General features: G+C 37.4%; 1 long non-coding RNA gene across 1 annotated transcript in view; it reads right to left on the bottom strand.

Annotated features, from left to right (window-relative positions):
• Positions 1–26,076, bottom strand: part of LOC306663846 — a 162,150-nt gene that overhangs the window by 80,381 nt on the left and 55,693 nt on the right. Inside the window, exon 2 of the long non-coding RNA XR_013764564.1 lies at positions 12,176–12,354. This is a non-coding gene — a long non-coding RNA (uncharacterized lncRNA). The remainder of the gene's footprint in view (positions 1–12,175; positions 12,355–26,076) is intronic.

Below are 26,076 nucleotides of genomic sequence, written 5' to 3'. Positions count from 1 at the left end.
ATGTTACAGATGGAGATTCTGCAGTGCCACTATGGAAGGCTTCTACCCTTCTCATTGTGAAGCTCCTTCTGTAAGAAATGTTGGAGAAGGTAAACTTCTCAAAGAAAATGACAATAATTAATATCCTAAGACAGAGAATGGAGAGTAATTTAAATGGCCTCTCCTCATTTTTAGCCATATGGGCTATCATTCTGAAGTTCAGTACTATTGAAGCTGAAAACATAATATCCTTTCAGAGGAAAAATATAATGTTACACTCCGTTGGTATAATTTTATTCCAGTTCATAATCATTTTTGAGATTTTGGGTCTTTATAGATTGCATAGTACCTAATATGAAATTGGGTATATGATATGTATTTAATACCTATAAAGATTTAGATCCATACAAGTTTCATCCTGAAAATTTTTCCTTAAGAAAACCTTATGTAATACCGAGAATACTTATAATTTTTCTGAAACACACACCAACTCTCAAGTTAGATTTTAGTTTTACATTGATTGATTGATTGATCGATTGAATGATTTTAGTACTGAGGTTCAAACCAAGGCTTTGCACCTGCTAGCAAGTGCTCTATCACTAAGACATAACCCCAGCCCTTTTTATTTTTATTTATTCATTTTGAGACAGGATCTTGCTAAATTCCCCAAAATTACAATCCTCCTGCCTCTGCCTCTCCAATAGCTAAGATTATAGGTGTGTACCACAACAGCTGGTTCCAAATAGTTTTAAATGAAGTTCTTCTTCCAACATAGAGGAAATTTCCACAATGTCTCATAGGACTACTCCAATATACCGTTTGGATGATGCAAATAGATATCCCTCAATCTTTATTTCACTTGATAAGTACATGAATATTCTCAGGGGTGTGGGTATCAAATGGCTTCCTTATCCAGGTCTATGTTTATTGTGTTCAAATTTGAATAGGCATGGAGAAAAAAGCTAAAATAAATTTAGATGAATGTAGAAAAAAAGAAAAAAACAAACTGATCAGATAAACAATGTTCATGTATGGATTGTATAAGTAGGAATCCTTAAAAAAAAACTATGTTCTACCTATTCTAATCTTAACAATCAAAGTAAAGGCATACAAAAGGGTACCAAAAATAAACATCCTTCAGTAACAATGCTGTTCAGTCAGGAGTAAATGTTAGAAGGCAGGGAGTCAGGAGGTCCCACTACCGGCCTGCCCCTGGGGTGGCCTTGGGCAGGTTACTTAACACACAAGTGCTTCAGTTCATTCATCTGTTAAGTGGGGAGGACTGACCTACATGGAGCCATGGTAAAAATGAAAATGTATTATACTTGTAAAATATTGTTTGTGTTCAGCACTCAGTGGAGGTGACAGCTCTGATAGTCATAGCCATTATTATACATATGTTCAGCCCTTTATGATACAACCCTACAAACTTCATTAGACCAACCCACCGATCATGTCCAACAAAATGACCAGGTAAGCTGATATGACAAATTCTATTTCTACACACACACACACACACACACACACACACACACACACAAATCAAAAGATTAACAAAGTGACTCAATATTTAACAAAACTCAAACTGTCTGCAATTTCAGTTAATAGTAATCAAAACACACATTTATTCTCTTTTATTCTTTTCTAATTACCAAGATAACCAATATTTATCTGTAAGATGTAGCATGCTGTGAAAATGATGATATCTGTTCTGCACTTTAAATCAATGAACCCAAATATAAAAAAATAAGTAGATCTGACACTTGATACAAGTAACACCATAAAACAATGAAACAGAACCCACTAATTGAACAGCGGCTAAAATATAATTTCAAGAATAAATGAGAAATGTGGGAGAAATTAAATTTTTAAATGTGTAGAGCAGAGTATTGAAAGAAATAGGAAGAACATGGAACAGAAATGAAGATAGCTTATCAAAGAATCTGTGACCTGGAAATGAGAAATTTGAAACTTTAGAAGAACAACAAGCATCTGTCCTCAAGTTTTACAATTACATAGTCACATGGTATATTTCTATTGTCAGACACAATGCCAGTTACTTTCATTTGTCATCTGGACCAGACAATGCAGATCACCTCTCTCTACCTCATAAGAACACTCTTTGTACATACCTTCCTGTGCAATGAAATGGGAACCTAAAAACTCCATTTTCAAGTTTCTTGGCAGTCAGGCATTTGTGTTATAGTTGGAAGTTTCTCAACTCTTCATTATTCTTGGCTGTACAGCCTCCAAAATCAAATCCTTTGATTTCCTAGACCTTCCTTATGCTGTATAATATTCTATAATAGATCACTTTCTGCTTAGATTAGTTTATCAGCATGATTCTCCAGAGAAACAGAACTAAAAGGATGTTTTGTTTTTACACATGTGTGTTTTGGAGAGGGAAAGAGAAATTTTAAGGAATTGGTTCACATCACTGGGAAGACTGGCAAGTCCAAAATGTTCAGTGTAGGTCATCAAACTGGAGATGGAGGAAAGAGTTGCAGTTTGAGTCTAAAAGCAGTCTTCTGGAAGAATTTCCTCTCAGGGGAGGCCAACCTTTCTATCAAGGCCTTCAACCAACTGGATGAGGCCCACACATTACAGAAGGTGAGCAGTCAGATTGTCTCAAAGTCACTGATTCACATGTTAATATCATTTTTAAAAATACCTTCCTAGAGGGGCAATCCAAGATGGCGGACTAGGGGGTGACTGCATCTCCAGTCGCTCCAGAACCCAGGATTCAAGAAGGGGAGGCATTGAGAGACTCGGACTAAAATAGAACCATGGGGTGAGTCTCCCCCACCTGGTGAAGTTCGGCCCAGGAGGCAGGCCTGGATTTGGACGGTTTATTAGACTAAGGCAGGGCAGCTAGAGTCTCCCCCAGGCAGCCATGAGCACTCTGGCGGTGGGCTCCTCCCACAGAGCCAGATACTCCAACTTCTCAGAGCAGGCCCCCCAGTGAGAGCCTTTCTGCACAAAACCAGCTCCAAGTCCCTGATCCAGCACGCAGTGAGCTCCGGCCCCCCCACATGCTGCTTCAGAGACCAGTAGAGGGCAGCCAGGGACTTCCCCAATCAGCCCGGTGGGAAGTGCCTTTTTAGGCTAGGTTCTCAGAGCAGACCGCACAGTGAGAGCCTTTCTACACAGAGCCAGCCACAAGTCCCCAAGCCAGCGGAGACCTCCGAACCACAAGCAGCCTCTGAACTAGGGCAGGGCAGACAGAGACCTCTATAGGCAGCCCTGCCCCCTTCCGGGCACAGGCTTTTTCCATGGGGCGATCCAAGATGGTGGACTAGAGGGTGACTGCACCTCCAGTCGCTCTAGAACCCAGGATTCAAGAAGGGGAGGCATTGAGAAACTCGGACTAAAATAGAACCACGGGATGAGTCTCCCCCATCCGGTGAAGGCCCGGGGGGCAGGCCCGGATTCAGGCGGCTTATTAGAGTAGGGCAGGGCAGCTAGAGTCTTCTCCAGGCAGCCCTGGGCACTCCAGCAGTGGGCTACTCCCAAACGGCCAGCTTCTCGGAGCAGGCCCCCCAGTGAGAGCCTTTCCACACAGAGCCAGCTCCAAGCCCTTGAACCAGTAGCGGGCTAGGGACAGCTTTCTTCAGAAGCACTGCATTATCAAGTTACTCCAAGACTTCAGGCTACTGAAGGCAGGAAGGTGATACACTGGAAATCTACAGGAACACTATAAGCAAATAGAGGAAATCTGCAATATCACAGAGTCCCACTGACATCTGAACAGTATGAGAAGGCAAGGGAAGAAAATGTCCCAAACAAACCTAGATACTATATCAATAAAACTCAATGACAGCACAGCAGAAGAAATGTCAGAAAGGGAGTTCAGAATGTACATAATTAAAACAATCAGGGAAGCAAACAAGGAGATGAAAGAGCAAATGCAGGCATTCAAGGAGGAGATGAAAGAGCAAATGCAGGCATTAAATGATCGCACCAATGAACAGTTAAAAGAGCAAATAAGGGAAGCAAGAGATCATTTCAATAAAGAGTTAAACATACTGAAAAAAAAAAAAAAAAAAAAAAGAAATCCTTGAAATGAAGGAAACAATAAACCAAGTTAAAAACTCCATAGAAAGCATAACCAATAGGATAGAAAACCGGGAAGACAGAACCTTAGATATTGAAGAAAAAATATTTAATCTTGAAAACAAAGTTGACCAAACAGAAAAGATGGTAAGAAATCATGAACAGAATCTACAAGAATTATGGGATATCATGAAAAGGCCAAATTTAAAAATTATTGGGATTGAGGAAGGCTTAGAGAAACAAACCAAAGGAATGAACAATCTATTCAATGAAATAATATCAGAAAATTTCCCAAATCTGAAGAATGAAATGGAAAACCAAGTACAAGAGGCTTATAGGACTCCAAATATACAAAATTACAACAGACCCACACCAAGGCACATTATAATGAAAATACCTAACATACAAAATAAAGACAGACTTTTAAAGGCCCACAAGAGAAAAGAATCAAATTACATTTAGGGGGAAACCAATAAGAATATCAGCAGATTTTTCAATCCAGACCCTAAAGGTAGAAGGGACTGGAACAACATTTACCAAGCCCTGAAAGAAAACAGATGCCAACCAAGAATCTTATACCCAGCAAAACTTACTTTCAGATTTGACGATGAAATAAGATCCTTCCATGATAAACAAAAGCTAAAAGAATTTACAAAAAGAAAGCCAGCATTACAGAACATTCTCAGCAAAATATTCCATGAGGAACAGATGAAAAACAACGATGCAAATCAGCAACGGGAGGAACTAGCCTAAACAATAGCCAAATAAAGGAGAAACCAAATCATGTCAAAAAAAAAAAAAAATGAGTCCAATGACTGGGAATACAAATCATATCACAATAATAACTGTGAATGTTAATGGCCTGAACTCATCAATCAAAAGACATAGACTGGCAGATTGGATTAAAAAGAAAAATCCAACAATATGCTGCCTGCAAGAGACTCATCTCATAGAAAGAGATACCCATAGACTAAAGGTGAAAGGATGGGAAAAAACATACCATGCACACGGTCACAGGAAAAAAGCTGGAGTATCCATCCTCATTTCAGATAATGTGGACTTCAAGCCAAAACTAGTCAAAAGGGATAAAGAAGGACATTACATACTGCTATAGGGAAGCATAAATCAGCAAGATATAACAATCATAAATATCTATGCCCCGAACATTGGCTCATCCATGTACGTCAAACAAATCCTTCTCAATTCCAGAAATCAAATAGACCACAACACAATAATACTAGGTGATCTTAACACACCTCTCTCATCACTGGATAGATCCTCCAAACAAAAATTGAATAAAGAAACCATAGATCTCAATAACACAACCAACAATTTAGACTTAATCGACTTATATAGAATATACCATCCAACCAAGAACGAATACACTTTCTTCTCAGCAGCACATGGATCCGGCTCTAAAATATACCTAGTTTTATGCCACAAGGCTACTGTTAGCAAATACAAGAAGTTAGAGATACTACCTTGTACTCTATCAGATCATAATGGATTGAAATTAGAAATAAATGACAGAATAAAAAACAGAAACCTCTCCAATACTTGGAAATTAAATAATACACTATTATATGATGAATGGATAACAGAAGACATCAGGAGGGAAATTAAAAAGTTCTTAGAAGTAAATGAGAACAAAAACACATCATATCAAAACCTCTGGGACACTATGAAAGCAGTACTTAGAGGAAGATTTATTTCATGGGGCGCATTCAACAAAAGAAGTAGAAATCAACAAACAAACGACTTAACATTACAGCTCAAAGCCCTAGAAAAAGAAGAGCAGACCAACACCAAAAGTAGTAGAAGAAAGGAAATAGTTAAATCAGAGGCAAAATCAAAGAAATTGAAACCAAAGAAACAATTGGAAAAATTAACAAAATAAATAGTTGGTTCTTTGAAAAAATAAACAAAATTGATAAACCCTTAGCCACACTAACAAAGAGAAAGAGGGAGAAAACTCAAATTACTAAAATTCAGAATGAACAAGAAAATATCACAACAGACAGGATTGAAATACAAAACATAATTAGAAGCTATTTTGAAAATCTATACTCCAACAAAACAGAAAACCTTGGCGACATCAACAAGTTTCTAGAGACATATGAATTACCTAAACTGAACGAGGAGGACCTACACAATATAAATAAATCAATTTCAAGCAATAAATAGAAGAGGTCATCAAAAGCCTACCAACAAAGAAAAGACCGGGACCAGATGGGTTCTCAGCCGAGTTCTACAAAACCTTTAAAGAAGAGCTCATTCCAATACTTCTCAAAGTATTCCATAAAAAAGTAGAGGAGGAAACCCTCCCAAACTCATTCTATGAAGCCAATATGACCCTGATACCTAAACCAGACAGAGACACTTTGAGGAAAGAAAATTTCAGACCAATATCCTTAATGAACATCGACGCAAAAATTCTCAACAAAATTTTAGCAAATCACATACAAAAATACATTAAAAAGATAGTGCACCACGATCAAGTGGGTTTTATCCCAGGGATGCAAGGATGGTTCAACATCCGGAAATCAATAAATGTGAAGAGAGAGCCTACAGAGTGGGAGAATATCTTTGCCACTCATACATCAGATAGAGCGCTAATTTCCTGAATCTATAAAGAACTCAAAAAACTCTACACCAAGAATACAAATAATCCAATCAACAAATGGTCTAAGGAAATGAACAGACACTTCACAGAAGAAGATGTACAAGCAATCAACAGATATATGAAAAGATGTTCAACATCTCTAGTAATAAGAGAAATGCAAATCAAAACTACCCTAAGATTCCATCTCACCCCAATTAGAATGGCAATTATCAAGAACACAAGCAACAATAGGTGTTGGTGAGGATGTGGGGAAAAAGGTACACTCATCCATTGCTGATGAGGTTGCAAATTAGTGCAGCCACTCTGGAAAGCAGTGGGAAGATTCCTCAGAAAGCTTGGAAGTGAACCACCATTTGACCCAGCTATCCCACTCCTTGGCCTATACCCAAAGGACTTAAAATCGGCATACTACAGAGATACAGCCACATCAATGTTCATAGCTGCTCAATTCACCATAGCCAGATTGTGGAACCAACCTAGATGCCCTTCAGTTGAGTTGATGAATGGATAAGGAAACTACGGCATATATATACAATGGAATATTACTCTGCCATGAAGAATGATAAAAATTATGGCATTTGCAGGCAAATGGATGAAATTGAAAGATATCATGCTAAGTGAGATAAGCCAATCTCAAAAAACTAAAGGACGAATGATCTCGCTGATAAGCGGATGAGGACATATAATGGGGGGGAAGAGAGGTTAGCATTAGGGTTAGGGTTAGGTTTAGGGTTAGGGATAAGGAGGGTGGTAAGAATGGAGGAAGGTAGGACTGTATAGAGGGAGAAGGGGTGGGAGGGGTGGGGGAGAAAGGGAAAAAATAACAGAATGAATCAAACAACATTACCCTATGTAAATTTATGTTTTTTAATAAAAAAATACCTTCCTAGAAATACTAAGAATAAAGTTTGACCAAATATAGGTATATCACAGCCTAACCAATTTGCAACATAAAATAAACCATCACAATGAGTTCAATTTTGTTTTCCACATGAAAAACTCTCATATCATATAAGCCACATCACCAATTTGGAGGTTGAGGACTGCAATCCTTATTTCACTGATGAGAAAAACAGATGAAAATGTGTTCCACTTCACCATGAAGCTAATAGTAAGTAGCTGAATGTGACGTGAAGCTGGAGTTTGAGATTCCAAGTTCAATGCTCTTTCTGTGATGGTGCTACTGCCAGTAAGTCTCCCTGGGAAGCCAACAGAAGCCACAGGGAGAAATTAAGGGCTAATACAGTGGTAGGTGCTACCTCTGACTGAAAGAAGAATTTGTTACGTCATATTTCAATTATTTGGTCTACAATGGGGTTTTATGGAATAGGTGGTTTGAAAATGGGTAAGATTTAAATATATGTCAAGGAAAGAGAACATTTCAGATGAAGGGAACTGTAAACAAAAGCAGAGGGTGGACATCGACACAAACATGTCAAGAGGTTGAGAAGTCTGGGCTGACTAGAAAAGTGGTGAGGGAAGAAGTTTGATGCCTTGATTAAAGCAGATTGTGGAAATGTTAACATCTGTGGCACAGGTAAAGGTTACAGTTCACGGGCAGAGACATCCTTTGAGCATGGTGGTCAGCTATTACTCCCTTCTCCTGGTCCTGGTCTTCAGTTCTAGTCCTGGCACATCAAATCATATTTCCATCTGACCTGATCCTACAACATGCTTTATTATTAATGCATCATAACTCTCATTTCCAGTGACAACCATTTTTCTCCCAGACTCTTTCTACATTTCCCCCAGACTAAACCATCAATCCTTAATGTTTTCCTTTTGTTGTCCCCTAGATCTCATGTTTCCTAGAGCCTTATTTTTTTCATCTCAATTATCACTTGAGAGCTTGGTGAGATTTAAGTGCATCTCCAGGTGCCCAGATTACAATAATCTGCTTCCAGTAATAAAGGTGGATTGTAGAAAAATATGCTTGTGCTCTCAAAAGCCTGTGACTGGCTCTTCAAATTCTAGGGGTTTTTTACAGCCTAGGTAGTAAAAAGGCCACCTCTGCTCTATTTGGCATAATTCTTAGAGAGCAGTAAGTATATTATATATATTCCCCAACCTCTGCCCCCAGACAGAATTAATTATTCCCAGGAGACTCTAAACTTGCCTAAAGATAGAATATATTACATTGTTTTATAGTTAATTATTTATATCCCTGTCTGCCCCCAAGTGTAAGCTATTTAATGCCACAAGGTAGTACATTTTCTCTGTTAAGCACTACCCTCTGCCTTGTCATATCCTCACTTCTCTACACAACTAATGTAGGGCTCATCATCTGTCATTGTAATCACTCTGTTACAATTGTTTCTTTCACATATCTCTTACCCCATCTTACTTTCATGGCAAAACCTCAACTCTAATTAAACCTACTCATGTTCCTATTTCACTTCTCTACCCAAACAACTGAATTTTACTGGAGAGTAATTTAAAATCAGGCCAATCTCATGACACAAATGCAAAGTGGTCATGCAACACAATGTAGCAGTTTTCCATATTTTCTTAGTTTTGTTTTAGCACTTTTCAAATTAACTATCTCACACATTGAACTCTCTCCTAAAACTACACACTTCCCCTTTCCTCCTTCACTCAGCTGATGATCTTACTTCAAACTTTTTAAAAAAGTAATTGCAACCAGTATTCTTTGCTCTTCTCTCTGCAAAATTTTTAATAAGCCTCCATTCACACTGCTGATCCCCTTTCTTTCTGGAATCATAAACTATCCCTGCTTGAACTCACTTATTTCCTGATTTCAGACACTTTCATCTGAGGATCTTTCTTTCTAAACTTATTCTTCTCACTTTTTTCTGTATTATGCATTATTGCTTCTCTCTCTTCTTCTCTTCCTGCTCCTTCTGAATTACACTCCACTATTTCTTTTTAAACAGTATTTACATCCCCCTCCAATTAATACTCCATTTTTATCTACTTCATAGCAAAGTCCTATCTCTGCCTTCTTTTCTTACCTCTCAAGTTAAGCTTCTCTTTTTTACTATTTCACAGAGACTGCTCTTGATACTTCTGGTTATGTAAGAACATATATTGTCAATGCAGAAATCTCTAGAGTGCTTTTTCCTTTTGTTAATATTTGGGTAATCCATTAGTCTGTCCTCAAGTAAGATAATGTGACATAGGAACAGAGCTTCTAACCAAGCTGTAATAGATACCATGAGCAACAACTAATCATTTTTTGTCTAAATCCCTGAGATCAGGGGTATTTGTGTTACACAGTCTAATCTATACTATTCTGAATAATTGAAGAACTGTCTGCATCTTTATAAATTAAGTCAGTATAAGTATGCAGTAAATACTTTAATTATGAACTTGAATTATAGGTACAAGAATTTAAAACAAAAGTAATCAGTACATACAGCAAATAACCACCTCCTACATCCCCAAAAGTATATCAAATATTGTTGGATTTAAAACATGTATAATACCAAAATTTGAGAATAAGTAAAATTATAAGAGAACATAATAGGTTTGTATTTTTTAAATTTTTTATTTGTTCTAACTTGTTGTATATGACAGCAGAATGCATTCAAATATTGTGATAGATAATACATAAATGGAGTATAATCTCTCATCTTTCTGATTATACATATTGTAGGATCACATCGGTCATGCAGTCATACATGTGCATGAAGTAATAATGTCTGTTTCACTCTACTATCCTTTCAAATCCCATGCCCCTTTCCCTCCCTTCATTCCCCTCTACCTAATATAAGGTGACTATTCTTCCATATCCCCCCACTTATTGCGAATTAGCATCCACATATCAGAGAAAACATTCGACCTTTGTTTTTTTGGGATTGGCTTATTTTGCTTATTATGATATTATCTACCGCCATCCATTTACCAGCAAATGCCATAATTTCATTCTTATTTAAAGCTGAGAAATATTCCATTGTGTGTATATATACATATGTGTGTATATATATATATATATATATATATATATATATATATACACACACAAACCACATTTTCTTTATCCATTTATCTGTTGAAGGGCATTGAGGTTGGTTCCATATTTTAGCTATTGTACTTTTAATAGTTCTATACAGATAGACACGAAGTCGAATGAAAGTCCATCTGGTCCTGGACTTTTCTTTTTTGGTAGGCTTTTGATGAACTCTTCTATTCTTTGCTTGAAATTTATTTATTTAACTTGTGCCTGTCCTCTTCGTTCAGTTTAGGTAATTCGTATGTCTCTAGAGACTTGTTGATGTCTTCAAGGTTTTCTGTTTTGTTGGAGTATAGATTTTCAAAATAGCTTCTAATTATGTTTTGTATTTCACTCGTGTCTGTTGTGATATTTCCTTGTTTATTCCGAATTTTAGTAATTTGAGTTTTCTCCCTCAGAAAGAGGTTATTAAATGGGTACACTAGAAGTTGGACATTCATGTTTCCAACTTTATACAGTCATTTTCGTGAAAATAAAATATCATTTAAAATGAACTCTGCTGAATTAATGAAAGTATTCTAAATAAAATGACAAATAAGTGAAAATAAAGTTTGAGCCAGCTATCCACAACACAGGCCTTTCCATGAACCTGAATATTCCTTGAGAAATGTCCTTACTACTGAAATCTTATTACCACCCTGCCTCTGAGCCCAGAAATTACAGACTGTCCTTATCACCCTGTCCTTATCACCCATGGTAAGCCCTATTCTTAAGCAAGCCCAGTGTCAGAAGAGAATTTCCCTGCTTATTTCCCATTAGTAAATAGAGGTGGGAAGAGAGGAAAAATTCCAGCTATGGTTCTCTTTTTGTCCCCTCAAAATTCATATGTCAAAATCCTAACCCCCAAGGTGATGATATTAGGAGACTGGATCTTTGGCAGGTGATTATGTCATAAGGATAGAGCTTTCATACTTGGGAATCATCTCTTAGAAAAGACCTATACTGGGTGCAGTGGCACACACCTGTGATCCCAGGAACTCAGAAGAACAAAGCAGGAAAACTGCAAGTTCCAACATAACCTGGAAAACTTAGGAAGACCCTGTCCAAAATAAATGACTGGGGATGTAGCTCAGTAGTGAACTGCCTCTGGGTTCAATCCCTGGTACCAGAGAACACGCCTGAAGATCTCCCTCACCCCTTCTGTCAGATGTGGATATAACAAGAAGACACTATCAGCCATGGAGGGAAAAGGACCCCTCTGGATAACGAATTTGATGGCGCATCGATCTTTGACTTCCCAACTTTGAGAACTGTGAGAAACAATTTCTGTTGTTTATGAGCTACTCACTGTATAGTGTCTTGTTATAGAGCCTGTGGGAATCGCAGCATTGTTCTTGGTCTACTCCTACATAGGATTAAGGTACAACTCATTCTTAGGGAGAAAGCTAATAGCTCTTAATCAGCATTTTAAATTCATCTCCAAGAGCAATGCCTTTGGAAGGAGGAAATGCTTAAGAAGCACTAACTTAGGCCACTGAGGACCTCGCAGAGGATTTCTCTGGAGACTCCATGGTTCATGTACGACAAGAGAAAGAGCAATACACTACTTACATATGTATTCATGTGGGTCGCACTGATTATCTATGATGACTCGGCATTCAGTGATTTTATGAGGTCTCTCAATTGAAGTTATAGGCAGAATTTCAGCCCCAACCTCTGGTTCTCACTGACATGACTGTCTGAGTGAACTACCTCCCCACAGGCAGTTTTCCATCACAGGCTGGTTCTGTAAGAAGGAAAGTGTAACGTTGAAGCCAAAATCTTTCTCGTCCTGTGGAAAATTTCCTTGATCAAATCAATAGCCAGTTGTTGGTTAAGTCCAGGGTTAAATATCATGTAACATGTAAATTCCATTACAGAAAGCTCAAACATTGAAGTCTCTAACACAGAAAGTGTCAGTTAAAGCCCTGCATGCCTCACCCTGAACACCTTTTCTCCCCTCAGGGAGAAAAGTTCTTTGTAGAGCTTCCATCCTGCTGTTTCCACAGAAAGAATTAGAGGTCATACAGGTTTGGTAATATTACTGAATTTCTGAATGGAAAGAAAAGATTTTATTAATGAACTTCTTTGTGGATTTATACACAGAGAGACCCTTAGTAGTATCTTGCTTGGGGACAAAATACAAACTCTGTTCTCCTGAAGCAAGCTCATGTGTGCCTGCCAAGGTGACTGGGTACAGCAGTTTGACATTATCCTGAGGCACTTTTTTTCATCAGGGAAGAGACTCTCAACCATTATTATGGCCCTCAAACCAAAGATAAAGAATTCTAATGAAGACTTTCAAAAAGATCTATGCAAGAGAATATATAAAACATAGCATCCTGATAAAAGGAAAATGACTATGTTAATTCAGATTTATTCCCATCTCTAGGACATATTGTCTCCAAATAAAAACCTTATTAGCACAATTCACTTGAAACATCTGGAGATATCATCACCTATGGCTTGTAAAAAGGGAAACTTAGATGAATTTTAGTAAATTTAATGACTACTACTTTAACTCAAAGTACAAGCTTAAAGCAAAGAGACTAAAAGCTGTCATCTGATTTGAAGCCTTGGGGGGAATGGCAAAATGAAACATGTCCTTTGTTTGTTTGTTTGTTTTTTATTTGTTCTTTGTAAGTATACATGACAGTATAGAGTGTTTTGACTTATTATACCAAAGGCCAATGTTCTGTCTCATAGGTGGAAATATGTCAGTTCTTGACAGAGATTTATTTTCCAGAAGTACTTCTTAAAAATGTTCTCTATCCACCCCCCAACCACAAGAAATTAATTTTAAAAATAACTATGGGTCAATGGCAGAAAGATCAATTGAGGAAAGGGAACAGAGGGTGGAATAAGGGAAGGGGAAGGTGAGGTACTAGGGTATGAAGTAGAACAAGATATAGTCCATGCTTGTCTAATTATGTCGAAATGGATTCTACTGTCATGTATAACAAAAAAGAACCAATAAAACACTATCAAAAAAGAAACAAATGTTCTCTTTTCAATATTCTTGTAAATTGAACATACCGTGAGCTAAAATCTTCCCTCTTCCCATCTTGATATTAGTTCCAAGAAATGGTTAGAACAACTTAGGTTTTATTGAGTAAAAAGATCAGGACTACTCTGCAATGATACTGTGCTCTAGTACCTGGAACACAGTGCTCTCTTCAGGGCACCAAAGGACTGCCTTCAAATTGCCACACATCAGAGAATACAGCAATATCTAAAATTAAACATTAAATGGGTGCTAGTGATCCCATGAGAAAACATTTGTTGAAAGGAGAAACTGATCAATATCTCTTTGATTACCAAAATAAATTTAAAACTTTTTTTCTGGCTGTTTTTTAGAAAAAGTCAAGGGAAGAGAAGGGCCCGTCGGAGCAGGCACACTGTGATTCCTTGTAGATTGGGATAAGATTTATCATGATGTCTATTTCAATTTTATTACCTAGAATTCTATGTTGCTACAATATAGTTATAATCCTATATTGCTTGTTACATTTTTCTAGAAAAAAAAATTCTTGAAATTGTTTCTGTAATTCCCCAAAATATTTCATTTTAGATCAATATTTCATTCTGAAATGTTACTGTTACCTAGTGGTATTAACATGTATTGAAGGTATAAGGTTCCTAGGAGATAGAAAAAATTAACTTATAAATTAAATCCTACTTTAGAATTTGTGCGTGCATGCCTATGTGTGCACATGGTCATTTTTAATTCCTGTAATAGGAAAGCAATTTAAATTTGGAGCTGAAAATTATGAATTTCAGGTCAGATTTTTCAATTTCATCTGTTCAAATATGAGCGAGTCAATAAACCTAACTTTCAATGGATTAGAAATAATAAAGGTCACCATGATATTTCACCCTGTTGTGAAAAGAAAATACAACTGAGGGAGAAGTGTTTTTCTTACTGTTCTTCCTAAACTCCAGTTATGCTGTTATGTTCTAGCCTCATGAATTTCTGCAAGAGCTTTTATTCATATAATTTTGGATAATGGCTTCAACATCATCACATGGTTCATTAATTCATTTTCATCATCCAACCCAAATAACATATGTCTAATTAAAAAAGTGTGCTTGCTATGAACTGATAGTTTCTAGGAACTCTCAGGGTACTCACATTAAAGAGTAGAACCCTAAAATCTATATGTGTAAAAAAATCTTCTTAAATAAAAAAGCGAACTCCACTGCTTCTACTTGGAACAATCTCATGGAGGCCTCTGTGTAAACTGCTCCTTTGCATTGTTCATATTTTAGCTCAAATATCATCTCTTCAAAAAGGCCTTTACTGACCACCAGTTTAAACATTGTCAGTCATCCTATTTATAGAATACTTTGTTTCTTCTTGAAACAATCCCTAGAATCTTTCCAGTCACACAATATGTATCCAATAAATACTAATTGAATAAATGATGGTATGTTGGTTTGTATGCCAGTGTAAGAATATGATTGATAAGTACATAAGCAGAATGCTGTAATAATACTATAATACACTTGCATAAACAAAGAACTCTCTTTTTAAAGTTTCCTTTAACAGGATCAAAGTCAATTGATTAATGTATCTTGTTTCTTTCTGAGCATGAAGAGGGAAAAAAGAAAGGCAATTTCCCCATGTACTTCTCAGCAGTTTCTTTCTGCTCATATTCATTTTGACTCTTATTTTAACTTCTTTGTTTCTTATAAAGACAAGCTGTCAGGTGACTGAATCTTTGAGAAGATGCTTATTTGATTTGTTTTAAGGCCAATTAAAAGGAAAACACTAACAACTGCCGGGTTTCATTTCCCAAAGTGACAGGTCATAGTTCTGTGTTGTTTTGTGGTGTAAACAGAGAAGCATACATATTTTAGTTTCAAATCAATAAACCTGGAAAACATGTTTTCCAAAGTCCATTATGCTTACTGTGAATTATGCCAATATTTTAGCTAAAAGTTAATTTTGAATAGCATCTTGAAATTTTATGGTAAGGATTTTAAATGTTAGGATTCCTGCTAATATGCAAACAGACATTTTTATATCAAGATTAGCACCAAGTCATCTTGTTTTTCAAGCAGGCATCACAATTTCAGCTATTTAAAAAATTCAGTTTGGCATTTCCAATGAGAAACTCAACATCCCACTTGGCAATTACTACCTAGTGCCTTAGCAGTTATATTCCAATGGATTCCGGGCTGAAATATTCAGCATCCTTTGTTCGTCTTCACAGTCACTCTTGAAATTCAATAGCATGATGTTATTTTGAAACACTTACATGACATATTCTCTAAGCTTCTTATAAAAAGAATGCCAAAAATATACATTATCTTAATTAAGTCTGATAAAAGACCAATACCCTTGTTTCATATTCATTTCCTTATCATGATTAATAATGACACTTGGATCCAAGATGGCGTACTAGAGGGTGACTGCATCCCCAGTCACCCCAGAACCCAGGATTCGATAAGGGGAGGCATTGAGAGACTCGGACTAATATAGAACCACGGGGTGAGTCTCCTCCACCCAGTGAAGCTCAGCTGGGGGCAGGCCCGCATTCGAGTGGCTTATCAGAGTGGGACAGGGCAGATAGCGTCTCCCCCAGGCAGCTCTGTGCAGTCTGGCGGTGGGCTCCACCCACAGGGACAGATCCTCCAGCCTCACTGAGCAGGCCCCCCAGTGAGAGCCCTTCTGCACAGAAGCAGCAAGGCCAACTCTGGCCCACCCCGCTACCAGCTCCGGCCCGCCAGCAGGTTGCTTCAGAGACCAGCACAGGGCGCCAGGGACTCCCCCAAGCAGCCCAGCCCCCTCCGGCAGGAAACGCCTCTCTAGGCTAGCTTCTCAGGGCAGACCGCCCAGTGAGAGCCTCTCGAAGCAGAGCCAGCCACAAGTCCCCAAGCCAGCGGAGACATTCGACAGGCAAGCGACTTCTGGGACCAGGGCTGGGCAGCCAGAGACCTCTCCAGGCAGCATTGTCCCCCTCCAGCTGCAGGCTTTTTCCACGGGGAGATCCAAGATGACGGACTAGAGGGTGACTGCATCTCCAGTCGCCCCAGAACCCAGGATTCAAGAAGGGGAGGCATTGAGAGACTCAGACTAAGATAGAACCATGGAGTGAGTCTCCCCCTCCCAGCGAAACTCAGCTGAGTGGCAGGCCAGGATTCCAGCGGCTTATTAGAGTAGGACAGGGCAGATAGTGTCTCCCCCAGGCAGCTCTGTGCAGTCTGGCGGTGGGCTCCTCCCACAGGAACAGATCCTCCAGCCTCTTGGAATAGGCCCCCCAGTGAGAGCCCTTCTGCACAGAAGCAGCACGGCCAGCTCCGACCCACCCTGGCCAGCTCCGGCCTGCCCCGCTGCCAGCTCCGTCCCACCCACAGGTTGCTTCAGTGACCAGCACAGGGAGCCAGGGAATTCCCCAAGCAGCCCAGTCCCCCTCCGGCGGGAAGCGCCTCTCTAGGCTAGCTTCTCGGGGCAAACTGCCCAGTGAGAGCCTGTCACACAGAGCCAGCCACAAGTCCCCAAGCCAGTGGAGACCTCCGACCTACAACCAGCCTCTGGGACCAGGGCTGGGCAATAAGAGACCTCTCCAGGTCTCTCTCCCTGGAACTAGTAGAGGGCTAGGGGCAGCGTTCTTCGGAAGCACTGCATTATCAAAATAATCCAAGACTTCTGGCTACTGAAGGCTGGTAGGTGATACACTGGAAATCTACAGGGTCACTATAAGCCAATAAAGGAAATCTACACTATCACAGAGTCCCATTGACATCTGATCAAATGAGAAAACAAGGGAAGAAAATGTCCGAAACAAACCTAGATACTATATCAATAAAACTGAATGACAGCACAGCAGAAGAAATGTCCGAAAGGGAGTTCAGAATGTACATAATTAAAACAATCAGGGAAGCAAACGAGGAGATGAAAGAACAAATGCAGGCATTAAATGAATGCACTAATCAACAGTTAAAAGAACAAATAAGGGAAGCAAAAGAGCATTTCAATAAAGAGTTAAACATACTGAAAAAAAAACAAACGGAAATCCTTGAAATGAAGGAAACAATAAATCAAGTTAAAAACTCCATAGAAAGCATAAACAATAGGATAGATCACCTGGAAGACAGAACCACAGATATTGAAGACAAAATATTTTATCTTGAAAACAAGGTTGACCAAACAGAGAAGATGGTAAGAAATCATGAACAGAATCTACAAGAATTATGGGATATCATGAAGAGGCCAAATTTAAGAATGACTGAGATTGAGGAAGGCTTAGAGAAACAAACCAAAGGAATGAACAATCTATTCAATGAAATAATATCAGAAAATTTTCAAAATCTGAAGAATGAAATGGAAAACCAATTACAAGAGGCTTATAGGACTCCAAATATGCAAAATTACAACAGACCTACACCAAGGCATATTATTATGAAAATACCTAACATTCAAAATAAAGACAGAATTTTTAAATCTGCGAGAGAAAAGAATCAGATTACATTCAGGGGGAAACCAATAAGAATATCAGCAGATTTTTCAGTCCAACCCTAAAAGCTAGAAGGGCCTGGAACAACATTTACCAAGCCCTGAAAGAAAATGGATGCCAACCAAGAATTTTATACCCAGCAAAACTTACTTTCAGATTTGACGATGAGATAAAATCCTTCCATGATAAACAAAAGCTAAAGGAATTTACTAAAAGAAAGCCGGCATTACAGAACATTCTCAGCAAAATATTCCATGAGGAACAGATGAAAAACAACGATGTAAATCAGCAACGGGAGGAACTAGCCTAAAGGAATAGCCAAATAAAGGAGAAACCAAATTATGTCAAAAAAAAAAAAAAAATGAGTCCAATGACTGGGAATACAAATCATATCACAATAATAACTGTGAATGTTAATGGCCTGAACTCATCAATCAAAAGACATAGACTGGCAGATTGGATTAAAAAGAAAAATCCAACAATATGCTGCCTGCAAGAGACTCATCTCATAGAAAGAGATACCCATAGACTAAAGGTGAAAGGATGGGGAAAAACATACCATGCACACGGTCACAGGAAAAAAGCTGGAGTATCCATCCTCATTTCAGATAATGTGGACTTCAAGCCAAAACTAGTCAAAAGGGATAAAGAAGGACATTACATACTGCTATAGGGAAGCATAAATCAACAAGACATAACAATCATAAATATCTATGCCCCGAAAATTGGCTCATCCATGTACGTCAAACAAATCCTTCTCAATTCCAGAAATCAAATAGACCACAACACAATAATACTAGGTGATTTTAACACACCTCTCTCACCGCTGGATAGATCGTCTAAACAAAAATTGAATAAAGAAACCATAGATTGCAATAACACAATCAACAATTTAGACTTAACCGACTTACATAGAATATACCATCCAACAAAGAACGAATACACTTTCTTCTCAGCAGCACATGGATCCTTCTCTAAAATAGACCATGTTTTATGCCACAAAGTAACTGTTAGCAAATACAAGAAGATAGAGATACTACCTTGTACTCTATCACATCATAATGGACTGAAATTAGAAATAAATGAAAGGATAACAAACAGAAACTTCTCCAATACTTGGAAATTAAATAATACACTATTATACAATGAGTGGATAACAGAAGACATCAGGAGGGAAATTAAAAAATTTTTAGAAGTAAATGAGAACAAAGACACATCATATCAAAACCTCTGGGACACTATGAAAGCAGTACTTAGAGGAAGATTTATTTCATGGGGCGCATTCAACAAAAGAAGTAGAAATCAACAAATAAACGACTTAACACTACAGCTCAAAGCCCTGGAAAAAGAAGAGCAGACCAACACCAAAAGTAGTAGAAGACAGGAAATAGTTAAAATCAGAGCCGAAATCAACGAAATTGAAACAAAAGATATAATCGGAAAAATTAACAAAATAAATAGTTGGTTCTTTGAAAAAATAAACAAAATTGATAAACCCTTAGCCACGCTAACAAAGAGAAAGAGGGAGAAAACACAAATTACTAAAATTCGGAATGAACAAGGAAATGTCACAATAGACACGATTGAAATACAAAACATAATTAGAAGCTATTTTGAAAATCTATACCCCAACAAAACAGAAAACCTCAAAGACATCAACAAGTTTCTAGAGACATATGAATTACCTAAACTGAACAAGGAAGACATACACAACTTAAATAAATCAATTTCAAGCAATGAAATAGAAGAGGTCATCAAAAGCCTACCAACAAAGAAAAGTCCGGGCCAGATGGGTTCTCACCCAAGTTCTACAAAACCTTTAAAGAAGAGCTCTTTCCAATACTTCTCAAAGTATTCCATAAAATAGAAGAGGAGGGAACCCTCCCCAACTCATTCTATGAAGCCAATATCACCCTGATACCTAAACCAGACAGAGATACATCGAGGAAAGAAAATTTTAGACCAATATCCTTAATGAACATCGACGCAAAAATTCTCAACAAAATTTTATGAAATAGCATACAAAAATATATTAAAAAGATAGTGCAACACGATCAAGTGGATTTTATCCCAGGGATACAAGGTTGTTCAACATCCGGAAATCAATAAATGTCATTCACCATATCAACAGACTCAAAGTTAGGAATCACATGATTATTTCAATAGATGCAGGAAAAGCATTCGATAAAATACAACATCCCTTCATGCTCAAAACACTAGAAAAAATCAGGGTAGTGGGATCATTCCTTAACATTGTGAAGGCCATTTATGCTAAGCCCATGGCCAATATCATTCTAAATGTTGAAAATTTGGAAGCATTCCCCCTAAAAACTGGAACAAGGCAGGGATGCCCTCTTTCACCACTTCTATTCAACATTGTTCTTGAGACTCTAGCCAGAGCAATTAGACAAACCAAAGAAATTAAAGGGATACGAATTGGAAAAGAGGACATGATTATATATTTAGAGGAACCTGGAAATTCCACCAGAAAACTCTTAGAACTCAGAAGTGAATTCAGTAAAGTAGCAGGTTACAAGATCAATGCTCATAAATTATTGCATTTTTATACATAAGTGATGAATCTTTGGAAAGAATAATTAGGAATACTACCCCATTCACAATAGCATCGAAAAAAATAAAATACTTGGGAATCAATCTCACAAAAGAGGTGAAAGACCTCTACAATGAGAACTACAGAACACTAAAGAAGGAAATTAAAGAAAACCTTAGAAGATGGAAAGATCTCCCATGTTCATGGATAGGAAGAGTTAATATTGTCAAAATGGCCATACTACCAAAAGTGCTATATAGATTCAATGCAATTCCAATTAAAATCCCAATGATGTACCTTACAGAAATAGACCAAGCACTTATGAAATTCATCTGGAAGAATAAGAAACCCAGAATAGCTAAAGCAATCCTCAGTAGAAAGAGCAAAGCAGTGGGTATCGCAATACCAGATCTTCAACTCTATTACAAAGCAATAGTAACAAAAATGTCATGGTATTGGTTCCAAAATAGACAGGTAGATCAATGGTACAGAATAGAGGACATGGACACAAACCCAAATAAATACAATTTTCTCATACTAGACAAAGGGGCCAAAAATATGCAATGGAGAAAAGATAGCCTCTTCAACAAATGGTGCTGGAAAACTGGAAAACCATATGCAACAGAATGAAATTAAACCCCTATCTCTCACCCTGCACAAAACTCAACTCAAAATGGATCAAGGACCTCGGAATCAGACCAGAGACCCTGCATCTTATAGAAGAAAAAGTAGGTCCAAACCTTCAACTTGTTGGCTTAGGAGCAGATTTCCTTAACCGGACTCCCATAGCCCAAAAAATAAAAGCAAGAATCAACAACTGGGATAGATTCAAACTAAAAAGCTTTCTCTCAGCAAAGGAAACTATCAGTAATGTGAAGAGAGAGCCTACAGAGTGGGAGAATATCTTTGCCACTCATACTTCAGATAGAGCGCTGATTTCCCCAATCTATAAAGAACTCAAAAAACTCTACACCAAGAATACAAATAATCCAATCAAAAATTGGGCTAAGGAAATGAACAGACACTTCACAGAAGAAGATGTACAAGCAATCAACAGATATACGAAAAAATGTTCAACATCCCTAGTAATAAGAGAAATGCAAATCAAAACTACCCTAAGATTTCATCTCACCCCAATTAGAATGGCAATTATCAAGAACATAAGCAACAATAGGTGTTGGCGAGGATGTGGGGAAAAAGGTACACTCATACATTGCTGGTGGGGTTGCAAACTAGTGCAGCCACTCTGGAAAGCAGTATGGAGATTCCTCAGAAAGCTTGGAATGGACCCACCATTTGACCCAGCTATCCCACTCCTTGGCCTATACCCAAAGGACTTAAAATCAGCATACTACAGAGATACAGTCACATCAATGTTCATAGCTGCTCAATTCACTATAGCCAGATTGTGGAACCAACCCAGATGCCCTTCAGTTGATGAATGGATAAAGAAACTGTGGCATATATATACAATGGAGTATTACTCCGCCATGAGGAATGACAAAATTATGGCATTCGCAGGCAAATGGATGAAATTGGAGAATATCATGCTAAGTGAGATAAGCCAATCTCAAAAAACTAAGGGACAAATGATCTCGCTGATAAGCGGATGAGGACATATGGGGGGGTAGGAGGGGTTAGTGTTAGGGTTAGGGTTAGGTTTAGGGTTAGGGATAAGGAGGGTGGTAAGAATGAAGGAAGAAAGGAATGTATAGAGGGAAAAGAGGGGTGAGAGGGTAGGGGAGAAGGGAAAAAAATAACAAAATGAATCAAACAACATTGCCCTATATAAATTTATGATTTTTAATTAAAATTAAAAAAAAATAATGACACTTTACTTTCTTAAATAAAAAATAATCTTAACCAATTTACAAAGATAGCAAGAAAAATGGATAAGCTTATTTAGGGATTACAATGTGCTTGGTGCTGTGGGATGTCAGATATGAATATTTATTGAGTATTGTTTCTTGTTGCTTTATTATATACAAAAATAAGATATGTACATAATTAACTATAATTCAAAATAATCTGGCTTATTTTGCATCTTTCCAAATTAAGGTAAATAAGAATGACAATGAAGAAATTCACAGAGTGACATTGAGAGGCTTATGTTTCAAATCTCAATTGGGCATGGAATAGTGTGTCATGAAATGATCTGTTTGTGCAATCAGCTCACTTTCAGACACTTAGAGTCAGCTTTCATAAATTCTCTTCCTTCAGGTCCCTTTCCTACACCTCCCACACTGGAGGTCCTTAACTACCACTTCACTGATCAAATAGAAGGTTCAGATTCCCAGTCTCACACATTCTCAATGTTAGATCTACATACTACCTGCACCCACATGTCATTTTCTTCAAAATAAAGTATAGAACTGTCTCCCTCTTATCAAATCTAGTCCCTTCTCACTGTTCTCTGGGTTTAATATTTAAAGTCCTCCTGAAAATTTCACTGACTTGAGTCTTCCCTCTTGCATGGTGCATAATTTCCACTAATGTACACCATGTTCTTCCAAACTAAAGAAATATCTTTCATAATACATTGTCCACTCATATCTGTCTTATTGGGTTGATATTTTTCTGTACTTAATCCTCTTAATTTTTCCTTCATTTCCTGATCTTTAATTCATAATTCTACCCATGACAATCTTGCTTTCACTCCCAACATTCCCTGAAAATTCCTTTATCCAAAATCCAGATCAGTTCCATGTTGCCAACATTCATGAATACTTTTCCATATTTTCTTAGCTTCTCAGAAACATTAGACACTATTCAGCAATCCCTACTCCTTCAGCAAAAACAACTCTTCTTTTTTATCTTACTGGTCCTTTCAAAGCCCTCTCTTCTCTACATACCTCCATAAATGATTGCCCGTATTCTCATGGATTTTAAAAAGCATTCTTGTGCTATTATCTTCATAATCCTGGTCTTGACTCTTTCCTTTCAGTTCCAGACTAATAGCCTGCTGTCTTCCTGTTCCATGAAACTGGATCTCTAATACACATTTCAACAGATTGCCTAAAATTATTTCTTGATTTTACCTGAAAATATGTTCTTTCTTTTTATTTAGTCATTTTTATTTGGCTAAGTCCAAAATAAATTAAAAATTGATTATCCTTTATTCCTCCCTTTTATTCATGTACTTGAATGAATTTATGAACAAGATCAGTGAACTCTACTCCACAATATGAATATAGTCTGCCCTCTTCTCGCCCACTGATTTTTCTCTGATCCAGATCATCATCTCTTAGACTATGCAGCAGCCTCATCGCTTCTTTATTTCTAGGTTTATGGCCTCCACACAATAAGAAGAATAATGTTCTTCCAAACTTACTGGTGTTGTTTCCATGCCTTACGTGGAGCTGTGACAGAGAAGGAAGAGACATTTGAAGGAAATTTGAAAGATATTTAAATTTTGACTCTTGAAATTTAGGGAAAAATATGTTTTCCAGGACAGCAGACCAGCATTAGCAAAAAACACAGAAGTGAACAAGCATAAGAGGGTACCCATGGATGAGTCAGTGGTTTCTATTTGGCAGAGCATTATCAAAACAAGTTGTAATAAGGGCAGAGTTGGAAGGGGAACTAGAGACTTAGATTTACTGTTCAGGCATTTAGACTTGTTTGATAATTTCATTTTATGCTCAATTGAAAAATGAAATGAAGTCATGTTTCTATTTGTGATTGATAAGCAAAAAAAATTAATGTAAAATATATGGGGATTATGTGCTTAATGTGATAAACCAGTCATAAGAACCCATCATGCATCAAACATGTATCTTTAGCTCATAAATCATCTCACTGGCTTCCATTTCTTTTGAGGTTGGCAAAAATCATAAAAAATCAAAATAAATGTAATTTTACCCATATTTTTAACTTTGAGAGAGGGAGGAAGATCTTAGTTCTAATTGGCATAATTGAATATCCACATATCCACTGCCAGCTTGTTTTCTATTGTGTGTGTGTGTGTGTTTATGTGTATCTCATGGTGGAGAGGTTTTGAAAATCATACTTTTTCTTTTTCTAGAAGGTATCATAGAAACTATTGTTCATTTTTAATACACAAATATCCTGGTAACTTTCTTTTTCAGTGATGCAAAATTCAACACCTTTGTCCAAAGATCAGAATGTGAGTGCAGTTTTCTACTGATTGGGGATTATGCTGTGCTCTTTTCCAATCCCCTCAGAGGGCTGTCCAGAAGTAAGAAAATTTCAAACATCTCCCAATTCCACTCAAAAAGATTTTTGTTAGCTTTGCTCACCGACCTTACGGTATCACTATTGAACACCATTGTCACCTCTACTCTCAACTTTCAAAAGATTTGAGGGGTAAAAAAAAAGGCATTTCATGTTAAAATAAATACTGAGGCTAATTAATTAAGGAAAACATTCTGAATTGAACCTCAGGGCATCTGTGATTGTTGTATAATACTATGTGGTATAAATATATTATAAATGTGTATAATATGTATGAAGTAAATATATTATAAATGAGTAACTGAGTCAGGCATCAAGTCAATCCACAACCTTTTGGTCCTTAGAGCTTTGATCATCCACCAAAACAATTAACATTTTGGAGGTCTGTGACCAAAAGGTGCCTTTTGGGAGATAGGAATCAATTGGGCTCTGAGTCTGCTGAGCAGTTTAAGGATTGCAATTAAGCTTTTGAAAGAAAGTCAGTTTAATTTAAAGTAACGGTATTGGCAAGATTAGGTGTATGCAAGCTGCCAAAGTCAATATATTATATGCCATGGGGTAATTTTTACAATTGCAAGAACATCTATAAAGAGAAAAAGATAGTTTTCTCCATAACCTCAGGGCAATGTAAACAAATGAGCATCCTTTTTCACACAAGATGATGTTTTCTTTAAAGTTTAATAAGGTCCAACTTTCTTTTCTAAGATATAAAATTTCATTTATCCTCTTATCTCTGAGCTTCATACATCTAATTATGTGTATGTGCATATGCACGCACGTACACATATGTGTATGTGTTTCAATTAGAGATAAGAATTTCACTTTTCTGAGTTAATATTTCTGCAGAGATGAGGAAGAAAACAAAAGAACAGTGGGTATATCAGTTAAAAGACCTTTGAATGAAAAGGAATATTTATAATTTCTCCTGTGCTCAAGGGTCCCTCCGTGAACCACTACCATTTTGAGCCAGAACTTCTATTCAAGCATTTATTTTTAAAGTTGTACAGCAATTTTTATAGTTAGAACTCAATGATTATTTGTAATAATATTTAAAGGATTACTTCTGAGAGCATAAGTTCTCAGCAAAGATTAGAAAAAGCCCTTTCTCTCATCATCCAGTTAAGAGTGGTCCCAATGAAAGTCTTTTCTATATTAATACCCATCCTGGGTCCATAAATAATGTAAGAGGATTAAGAAAGTATAAAACTGTTAATTAAAAAATAAAACTGGTTAAAAGGCCAGAGAAACAGATGCATCCATCCCC

This window comes from Sciurus vulgaris, assembly GCF_902686455.1.
Source record: "Sciurus vulgaris genome assembly, chromosome: 6".
NCBI classification, from domain to species: Eukaryota; Metazoa; Chordata; class Mammalia; order Rodentia; family Sciuridae; genus Sciurus; species Sciurus vulgaris.
This window is presented reverse-complemented; position numbering and strand designations above follow the sequence as displayed.